We start from the raw sequence: 11,023 nt of genomic DNA on the forward strand, positions 1-11,023 counted from the left end.
TGACTCTAATACCAACCTGATTCAATAAGCTATTTGAAGACACAGGGTGCTGAGCACTGAATTTAATATTTCCTATGTACTTGATCAGATAAAGAGAATCTTTCTCTGGAGTAAAGGTGACTCTGCAAACACAGAAACATTCTCTAGTTCTATTGTTTTTCTGACAGTACAGTATACAGAAATTGTGCAGAAAATCTAGAATGTATGGGTAGAGAGCGATGCCACCCCAGTCTTAAAAACCCATCATTTGTTAGAGATAAGCTCAAGCCACATAAGTGAGAGTTAGATATAGATAATCAACACTTTTGGAAAAAACCTTAATGTATCCTTTCCAGACTTGCTGAAAAACACTGAAAAGTCTTATAAAATCATGCAAAAATTTAAACTAAAATTTTAGGCTACTGCTGTGATGAATGTTTAGAGGAGAAGTATAAAGTTCTCCATAAGCTGTATTGTTTGATTGTTAACTCTTTTTGTCCTGTTCCTCATTGCCTCTGAAAATATTTTGTTTTTATGGAAGGGTACAAATGTGCCTGCTTCACAATTCATAGAAGAAAAAAACCCAACTCTAAAGCTCTGAATTCAACAAAACACAGCATAACATCTTAACCAAATAAAGCATTGCCCTACATTCTGATTTGCAGACCTCAAAATAGAAATTAAACATTTTACTTCAGCAATGTGGCAAATTTACTTCCTAAGACAAAAAAACTTCAAAGAAGTTACTTTATCTGGGTACTCCTTCCAACCCTACACCAGAAACTGTAGAATGAGAAACTGTGACCAGAAGTGATGATGTACATGATGTCAATTAGTGGGGGTCACATTCAGTTACTGTCGTACAATGGCATAAATAAGTGGAAAAGATGACAGAAAAGAAACTATTTCCAATGTTGTTTTTTCTTTTGGATGAACTGAGTTTGCACAGAGTTACAAAAATGAACTAAAATTTTAAGGCCAGGGTACAGGCATGGCATGCTCCTAAGAAGAATCTGTCTGTTTGTGTCTTCCATATGGTGTACAAACACAAAAATTATGATGTATCTGAGCAAAAATACAACTTTTTATTTATGAAAAGCAAATTATTATTAAAATGCTTTTCAGATGGCTTTAAAAGGAACTATGATAAAAATAAAGGTAAGAATATAGCAAAAGTGAGATGATTTTGAGTGCTAGACAGGTATACAAATAATTTCCTAAAAGTTCTCTCAGATATTATTAAGCACATTTTTACCCAGAGAGCTCCATGAGGGATCCAGTGCAGATTGTTAATTAATTCTTCATATTCTCTATGTATGACTACATTAAAGTATTAAAAACCTAGCAATCTGAATTGCAAAATTTGGAAAATGATGCTCTTCTGTCAAGTGAAGATACACAAGACTTACATCATCATTCTCCTCAGTCAGCAGTTACTTCTGTTGCTTGTTTTGTTTAGTTTCTCAAAGGGAAGGGGAACAATATATTTTCTCTGAAAATACTGCTACTAATATATTATATCTACTTCCAAGTATTAAATTCAACTTAGTGTATGTAGTGATCAATAGAAATGAACTTCATGGGGCACTCAATAAGGCAGTAAGGTTGCAGTGATTAAACACCAACATAAGTCACAAGTACTGGTGGCTGTTCTCTCTCTTTCTACCCTGAGGGTTTTCTCTTGCCTCATATACCAGTAGTTTTACATAAGAAACTGATTTTTTTTCTTATGCATGTAATGCATTTTAATATATAAGTTCAGCAATGATAATTATATCAGTTTAACATTCTACACTTCTCCAAGCTGTGCATGGTCTTCATTTAGCTCCCTTATTTATTATGAGATAATGCATATGTATAGGCACAGGATTCTTACCACATCCCACCACTGTTTATGAATTCAAAAAGCAACTGAGTTTATTCTTTCTTCAGAACAAAGAATGCAGCATGTTATTTTTATGTACCACTAGAAAAAAAACTGATAAAGAGGAAATGAAGCAGGGGAACAGAAAAACAAAGTAAGAAATGAAATCCAAGTTTCTAATGCAGAGATGTAATGCCAAGAAACAGCTCCAGAGAAACTGAGTAACTGCCAGCTTTTCTACCTGTTGCCAAGAAAACGTTGCTGTGTTCACTGATCCTGTAATTAAACTGAGTATGTTCTGAAACAACTTCTGAATTGTGCCATCTCCTGTGAAGGGGGAGGGAGCTTCATTCCTATAATACACCAATAGAAAGATGCTGCTTCTCTAAAAACTAGGTAGAAGGGCGAGCTTGGTTTAATCATGTACACACATTCTTTAAAGAAAAAAAAATTAACATTTGGAAGGAGAAATCTTATTGCCTACAGACCTTTGGAGGGAAGCACAGAACTATAATTTGCATAATTCAAAATACTAATGTGAAGGGCAAAAAGTTTTAATAGCCATCCTTTAATGTCCTGTAAAAACAGCAGTCTCACTGCCTCCTGTTCTTTTATCAACATTTTTAAAGAGGGAGTTATTAATTGTAGTGTCTCGTAGTAACTTCTAGCTAGGATTTTTAATATTTAAGTCATTACAATTACCCATGCTAGGCAATATGTTTGTAGATAAGTCTGTCACTAAATCAGATCACACCAGTACACTGCTGCCACAGTTTGTCTTGTTCAGCCCAATGTTGTTTAACCAAGATTTCCTGAAGGCTGACTATATTCTCTTTACCTCCACTGTAGTCCTCTGGGGTCTTCTGCTAACCGTTTATTTTACTTTGCACAGCTTTTCTCCATTCCTCCTTTCACATCTGATGTGTTAAAGAAATGTTGGCTTTTCTTGGCTGAATCATCCCTTGCTCTGTGGCTGGCTGTGCTGGGCAGGACAGGCCCTCTCAGACTCAGTCACACAGAATCTCATAACAACTGGGCTTGGAAGGGACCTCTGGAGATCATGTAGCCCAAACCTCCTGCTGAAACAGGTCCACCTGGAGCAGATTGTACAGGACTGCAGCTTTATTGCATCAAGAAATGTCTGGATCACCTACTAAACATGTGAGAAAGCCCTTGCTTCCAAGACAGTTCCAAATATTCAGCAGAGGAAATTTGGAATCCCAATGGAGGACACCTGAGTTTCCCCTTAACTCCATAGCTCCTTTACTCTTTCTCTATGATCCTAAGCACACTCCTACCAAACCATTCCAAGTAAAAGCATCCCTGTAAAGTCTCACTGCTTCTCTGAACTGCATTCAGCTCGTCCTTAGATTCAGAGCTCAACAAATCAATGCAGTCCAACTTCCTTGAAAGGTCCTTCACATCCCTGGACACTTTGCCACACTCAGTGTGAGCTCTGCTGTTTAAATGACACCTCATGTAACTTTAAGCCACTTTACTGAACTTTCTTTTTAAAGATACGTTTATGGAACTAAGAGCTACTATAAGTAAGAGCAGTTTTAATGCAATTTTTGTAATATGAGAGGGAATTTAATTTGTCTCTGTATCTAAATGATCAAATATGAAACATGGTTTGGTTTGGTCATTAGTTTCTCCAATCTTTTTCTTATTACCTATAATTAAGAAACCAAGCATTTTATTTGATATGAAGTAGCCCAGAAAATAGCAGTAAAAAATGTCTGCTTGTAAATTAAACTCATTCTCTAATTGCTTTGCTGTAATTTACTAAAATTATCTCTTGTATGCCACCACTTAGACTAATTCTACAAAGAATCCAGGGACAAAAATAAACAGAGTTCAGAGTAATAATATTAATGATTATCAAGCTCCACTATTTCCAGTTTTACTGTTCATTGTTGTTAATTATCTCAACAGTGGCTGGAGAATGATGATTAGGAAGGAAGACCTCAGAAAGCTGATTGAGGAGACCATGTGTATACTTCGTAGTCAAAATGTAAAAAACAAAAAAAAGTTTAAAAAAAGCATCACAGATAGTCCCCAAAGATGACCAGTCAGCATGTCTGGGCCAGTCTGTTTGTTGTTCATGACCAGAGCTCATGTTAGTCATTCACTGACTCTGTTCATGTCAGTGAAGCAAAATGTACTCTGTTAAGTTCCACACTTCCAATCATACCCCAAACTGATCCCATGGACTAAGGGTCTGTCTGTTGTAGATCTGGCCAAACACAGTTTTTCATTCTTGTGCTGGACATTAGTTTATCTACTGGCACAGCATAGCCAGAGCTGAGAACATTCCGCTCGTGACACACTTTTGTCACAATCCCTTCACACCTGTCCATTGCTGTAGCTCTGGGACAGGAGGGACTTGAGGGGAAATACAGCTGTTGCATTTGTGTGGAGATAAGCTGAGAAGCCTTTTGTGCCAGAGGTATCCTATACCTGTCAAGAGCACCTCTCACTGAGATCACATCAGCTCCAGCTGAGGAGTGATTCCAAGCCACAAAGAGAGCTACTTCCAGAGGCAACTCAGACTTTAGGAAGGCTGAGTCCTGAAAAGTAACTCACTCTGAAAGTAACTTTCTGATGATGACACAGGACCCTAAGATGACTGCACTCAAAAGGTACAAAGCAGCACCTAAAGTATGTGGGATGAGACGTGGTCTGTGAATCACTGAATGAAGGGTTGTTAACAGAAGAACACTTCTTCCTTAGTGCAATGGAAGTATTTTTCAACTTTACACAAAGATTCTTTTCTTGTTCTCACATGCAAGAAATGCTCGGAGTTGAGGACTCCAGAAGACTTCATCTGTGTTGTTCTCAGCACGTTTTCCTTTGATCCTCTTCCCCCGTGCAGCGATAGGACTGTCAGGACGTGCAGGCTGACAGGTTCACTCTGGAGCGAATAGCTGAGCAGAGCTGACACCCACACTCCATTTGGAGGTGGTGAGTTGCTTTGTTTTAATTCTGTTTTGGCTTGTTTAGTTGATGAGTAACAGATCAGAGTTGTTCAGCAGACAGAGAACTCTGCTCCTGATCTACCTCCAAAACAAACTGAGAAGCAAAGCCAGGTCACTCTTAGTTTGCTGCTTGGTTCTGTCCTGCTCTCTGTTGGTGATGATATCAGCACCATCCACTGCCTTCAGTGGACATGAATACGCCCAGGTGGCACATTAACCATCACTGCTTCTATTCCTGACATCAACTAATTAATTCTTGTACTTCTAAGCCAAGCTTTGCTGTTCTGACAGTTGAGCAGAGAATGAGCAGTTAGCTGTTGGTGCTGATTCATTATCACCTGTTGTTTCTCAAGCTGTCAGCAGTGACTCCATATGCAGCTCTTTACATTTTCACTGCTGAGCATTTCCACTTGCTATGGACCAAGTGGAAAAAGGTTTCCATAGTGCTGTGTCTCATGACCTAATCAACCACTTTTTTGTGCAAACTGGGAGCTCCTCTCTGTCTTGTGATTCTTTAGTAATTACGTTCTAACATTCAATTCTAGCATTCAAGACACCAAACCAGAAAAAAATATATGTACGAGACCCCTTTGCAAAGTCCCACCAAGTTGACCATAATTTTTGAGTACTTTTCAACCACCACTAAATCTACAGCAAGAGTAACACAAAAGACTATGCCCAAATTTCCTGCAAGGAAGGCCGGAAGGCAGGTGCAGAGTTGTACTGTACCTGCTCAAAGATGACTGCATTCCATAAATATTGTGTTTTCAGTAGCCCTTGCAGTCGTCATCAGGAGAGCTAATAAAGCTGGCTGGGAGGAACAGCTCAGCCTCTTTGAGCTTGTTTCAGCACTCTCATCCTACATTTCTGCCTCTTTCCCCATGCTCTCCCTGACAACAGGAATCCCAGCACACTGGCAGGGATGTGTGTGAGAAGCCACCGCCTTTCACAGAGGCAACGTGGTACCAGGAAGAAGCATCTCGTGTGAGATGTGACATCTCACAACTTGCACAATGTTCTTAATCACATAATTTGGAGGGGGAAATTCAATCTGGCATACAGCCCTTAATGTATGACCTAGATTGCATTTCCCTAGATAGTTTATAAGAATGTTGAGACATTTTTCAAAAGCCTTATTAAAATTAAAATATACAACTGCCTACCCCTCATTCAGAAAAGCAGCTCCCCTGTTGTAGAGGGAAATCAGACTTGCTTACCATGGTTTGCTGTTCACAAATCCATCCTGTTACTCACCTCCTGCTTATCTTCTGGAGGACTGCAAATTATTTTTCTTAGTTTATTCTACAATTTTTTATTTTTACACTTAGTGAAAGAGAAGTGAGTTGGATCCCTGAATAAAAGTAATACTTGCAGTTAAGTCACAGGAAAGTTCACCTGTCCTTTGCAGTTTGTAACAGTAAAAGACATTTAATTTGATTAAGTGCTTTTAAAATGGATTTGTTTCTCCATTTTTCTTCTTGACCTTATATTGTCTTTAACACGCACGACTACCCTTTACAGCTCCATCAGATTAATTTCTGTAGCAGTTTTGTGTTCCACTGTCTCCTTGCTTTTTGACCATCCTCCACAACATTCAAGTTCTTATTATCTTATTACTAAAAATTTTTAAATCTTCCATATTATTAAAAATGTGTTATTAACGGCATTATTATTATTAAAAATTTGCTGTTCCTACTGCTAATCCTCAAAAGGTTTAAAAAAAGAAAACACAACCAGTTCCTGCCTAAAATCCATTACAATAACATTGTCACATGAGTTATGAAAACTGTTATTTATATTCCAATGGACAGAAGCAAAACCTTTATAGCTGCACGTGACTTTAAAAAAAATAAAACAAAAACCTTGAGTTTTTTATACCAAGGCATATTTTGATAATTCAAAAATACATGGATTTCAGACAAGCTTTGCAACAGGTGAAACTGTATTTTTTAGAGAAGTAGGGACATTAAATCATCTTTCTGTGAGGCAGGTTGCATACTTGCCATTGTTTTATTAGTCTCATGGCTTAAAATTAATTGCTTGTTGCAGGGAGTTTTGGATTTCTTTTTAAATTCAATCTGCAAACCATTGAAACTAAAAGTGGTTTTTCTCTATGGATGTTTATTTTATGTATTACCACACAGGCCATTTGGAACATAACAGTAAGAAGTGCTTTTTATATACTCAGAAGTATTAGTTTATAAGAAAAGATTTGACACACAGTGTATAGGTTAGTTCAGTACTTACTTAACCACATCGGTTGCGAAATGCTCAACTCAAACCAGCTTACACAGGATTTGCTTTAATTTCTCTCTGTTGGAAGAAATAAAACATATAATTTAATCCAAATTCCAACGGCCTGCTCTGATTTTAACAAGGACATGCCATCTAAAATGTACTAATGATGCCAAAAAATGAAACACTGAATGTTCTTCTATTTATTCTTCGTGTATCATTTTCTCATTTTGGTAATCACTCTCTAAAGTGATGGCAATTGAAAGAATCCAAAACATAAGTTTTTGAAAGTTATTCCTTAATAGAGACCTTGAATACTTTTGTGGTGTGGGGTTTCTTTGTACCTAAATGAAAAAAAACTGTCATGACTCTTTTTTTTTAATGCCCCACTACAACTGCCTTTTTTCTTACTGAAGATTGAGATCTCTAGAGATCTAGAGATTTTCTCTCTAGATCTCCTGCTAAATATGACAAATGCACTTCATTTGTGTAGAAAGATGAATACAGTTCAATTATGAGAAAGTAATTTTTGGACCTGAATTGTAAGGGATTAACTATTACATTTATAAAGATTTCTGGACTGCTACAGTAAACACTTCTTTGCTCAATGCATTTAGATGACAATTTACTAAGTCAATCTGCAGGGTCATTCTATTACATTTTTAGAGTGAATTACAGAAACAAGGATGTGGAATTCATTCTGGACAGTGCAAAAGAAAAAATCTTTCTTTTTCTAGTTGCTACCACATAAGCCTATTTCATGTGGGCTTTCTAATGAGGACTCTGCCTTCAGAAAATACTCATTGAAGACTTTCTCAGTGCTTTCTATCAGTGTAAGAAAAAAACAAGAAGCAGCATTTCTATCATGATTCAGGGGGTTAATTTTTGGTAGAAATGCAAAAAATATTGTTTCTCTAAATCTGCACTGTCTGTACAATCTGGGGAAAGAGATGGAAGGCAGAAAAGCTGCCTCCTGGAAGTGACTAATTGAGGGGAAAAAAAAGGTGCCCATTCACTGGGTGGGGATTGACTCTTGAGGGCCTCTTGAGTAACTAACTGAGACTAAATAGCCAATTTTTTAAAAGGTGGGGTGAGAACATTGTTAGAGAAGAGATAAAAACTCTCTTGAGCAAGGATCAGAAGAACAGGCTCTGGTCACAGAAATTACCAGGGAACTGGTCCGTCAGAGACCGATATTTGAATACACACAACTCAGAGCTCTGAAATTAATGTGGTTTGGTTTTTTTTAATTGGAAATTCCCTAAAACTAATCCTTCAGAACTACAGACAGCTGCATACCAAATGTAAGCCTACAGGCAGTAGGCCAATTTGTATTGTGCAGCACTGAAGACTATCATAGCAACAACATTGCTACTACAGGAACTTTTTGTAAGCCTAATAGTAGCAAAAAAAAAATTATTTTAAACTAACATTTACTCTTCAAGTTTCCAGTTGAATGTAGCTTTCACCTGAATGTGTGTAAGGTAATCTCACTTCACCTCCCTCCAACACTCACATGAAGGATGCACCTTGTCTTACCAAAAAAATTGCTGGAAAGGTTCAAGTCACATTCCTTACAAGTAAGAAATGTCCCTTGACATTTAAACTCTTCCTTAGGAGTACACACATGAAATGCCTATGTGCATATATGTATATATATATGTATATACCACAGTACAACTGTGATTTTAAATGCACACACGCATATAAATAAAAGGAGCCAAAAGTATTGGTAACAATAATACCATGTTTCCACAGTGCAAAGCTTGTGCCCAGAAGTTTAGAAATCTCACATTACTCCTCATACTGGGACTGTAAAACATTCAAATGGCACTGCTCATCATTATGGCCCATTTTCAGTCTCTTTTGGTCTGCTGTCTTAAAGCTCTGCATGGTCTCAAAGAGCAAATTTCATAACCTAAGTGAACTTCTTTAAGAATGGCACTTCCTTTCTAGTGTTTTAGAGCTTTAGGACTACTGTTGTTTGGTTTTAAATCACAAAGCTAAAAGTGTCTCAAATACTCTATGTCATTATTTTATCAATAAAACTTATCAAAGTCTATATGCCAGGAAGTCAGTAAATCTGCTCTTAATCACCAGTATACCTGTGAAGCCTTAGGTGTTATTCTGGAAATTACACTGCTGTGTGACAATAATGCTGTTTTAACCTGCAATCACCTTCTGAAGGCACCGCTGAATTGATTCAGGAAAATAAATCTAATTATTTATATATGTGCACTAAAAGGTACCAAACTATCCCAATGTTGTCCAGTGTATCCATTTAAACCAGTTCCTTTTCACCCTTCAGACAACACAGCCAGTTCCCTATTGATATTACCTTCCTGCTTTTGTAAACTTCTGACACCTTTTTCTTCGCTGTTCTCTTTTCTTCTCAACAAGAGCAGCTCCTTCATTCTGTTTGATAAAAGGAGAATGCTGTGACTAACAGAGCTCATAAGTTTAACAACATCTTCAAAAATACCAGTTTCAAGGACTTTTATATGTTAATTTGATAATAAATTCATTTTTATGAATATTGCACCCGTTCAAGGACAAATAAGATTTCTAATAAAGATATGGGATCAGCTTGGGGAGCAGCTCGTGCCTCTGAAATTTTCTAGTGCCAAGCAAGTGCCTGGGAATCACCTTGCTGAACTCATAAGGGTGGAAAACTCTTCCTGCAGCTCTGAGCCATCAAGATAGAAAAATGTGTCAAAAATCATCCTTTTATATGCAAATATTAGTTTGCTGAAAATGTAAGATAACAAGAGCATACAGTGATTCACAATGGCTCCAGGAGTTCTTTGGATTACTGGGAGGAACTTTCAGCTCTGCTTTTTTAAGCACCAGTCAGTATTTCTCAGTGAGCATTCCTGATTAGAGTCATGGCTTTATTTTATTTTTTTACTTTCTTGACCTTTTCTATCTGGGACAACATATTTGTGTTTTGTGAGCTTCCAAGGATGAAGGTTTTATTTCTTTCTTTCTTTCTCCCCATTCTTGTGTGTGTAGGACAAATTCTTTGGGGATGAATAGAAGCTATTTGGCCTACAAAACTTGTCCTTTTTTGGTTCTATCTTTCTCCCATGATGTCATGCAGTTATTTTTCTGAATGACTTCAATGTGTTTGCCTCAACAAGTCTGCTATTTTATTATTATTATTATTATGCATTTCATCTTTTTGAAAGGAAAGTTCCACCCTTTCATGAAAAAAAAACCAAAACAAAAAAACCAAAACACCCTCAAAAACCCCCAAACCATAACAAAACAAAAAAGGAACAAAAAAAGCCCCACCAAACAGCAACACATTTTTCTTTTCTCTTTTTTCCCCTTTGGTTCTTCATAATATCTGGGAACTGTATTGTAAGGAATGTATAAGATGGTTCTGTAAAAATCAGCTCTGGGTTTCCTGCTACAGTTTCTGTATTGAGAATCTCTGATAACATCAAACTGACTATAAATAATGAGTAGGCCTCTTATACAATTTTAGTATTACAGTTTTTCAATCTGTTATTGTCACTATCTCTCTACTCCATTCTAACATTTCATTATTATTATGAAAGTATATTATATTTGATACAATTATATTAGCAGGAATTAAAGAAAGATGCCCCCCCTCCTGAAAGACAAAACCATTAAATTTCCTAAAAAAATTATTCAAAAGAAAGGAAATTCTAAAAGAATTCTAAAGACTTCTGTAAAAAAAAAAAAGTTCTGTTGTAACTGGAAATATACAGAGAATTCCCTCTCATTTGGCTTCACAAGTGAAGGGGACAAATTCCAGATTGCTAAAACAGAATTTTTGACTGCTATAATGGAATTTGCAAATGTGCAGTTTGAAAAACTCTGTGGGACAGCAAACCTGAATCTGATAAGAAGATAATTTGTGACACTGACTACCTTCCCTGCCTTGCCTCTTGGTAAAACACAGTTTTATGATTGTTGGCCTCTCAGTGCTAAAATAAGC

This window comes from Manacus candei, unplaced genomic scaffold (assembly GCF_025592945.1).
Source record: "Manacus candei isolate 608988 ecotype Guabito, Panama unplaced genomic scaffold, ASM2559294v1 h1tg000002l, whole genome shotgun sequence".
In the NCBI taxonomy this organism is placed as follows: Eukaryota; Metazoa; Chordata; class Aves; order Passeriformes; family Pipridae; genus Manacus; species Manacus candei.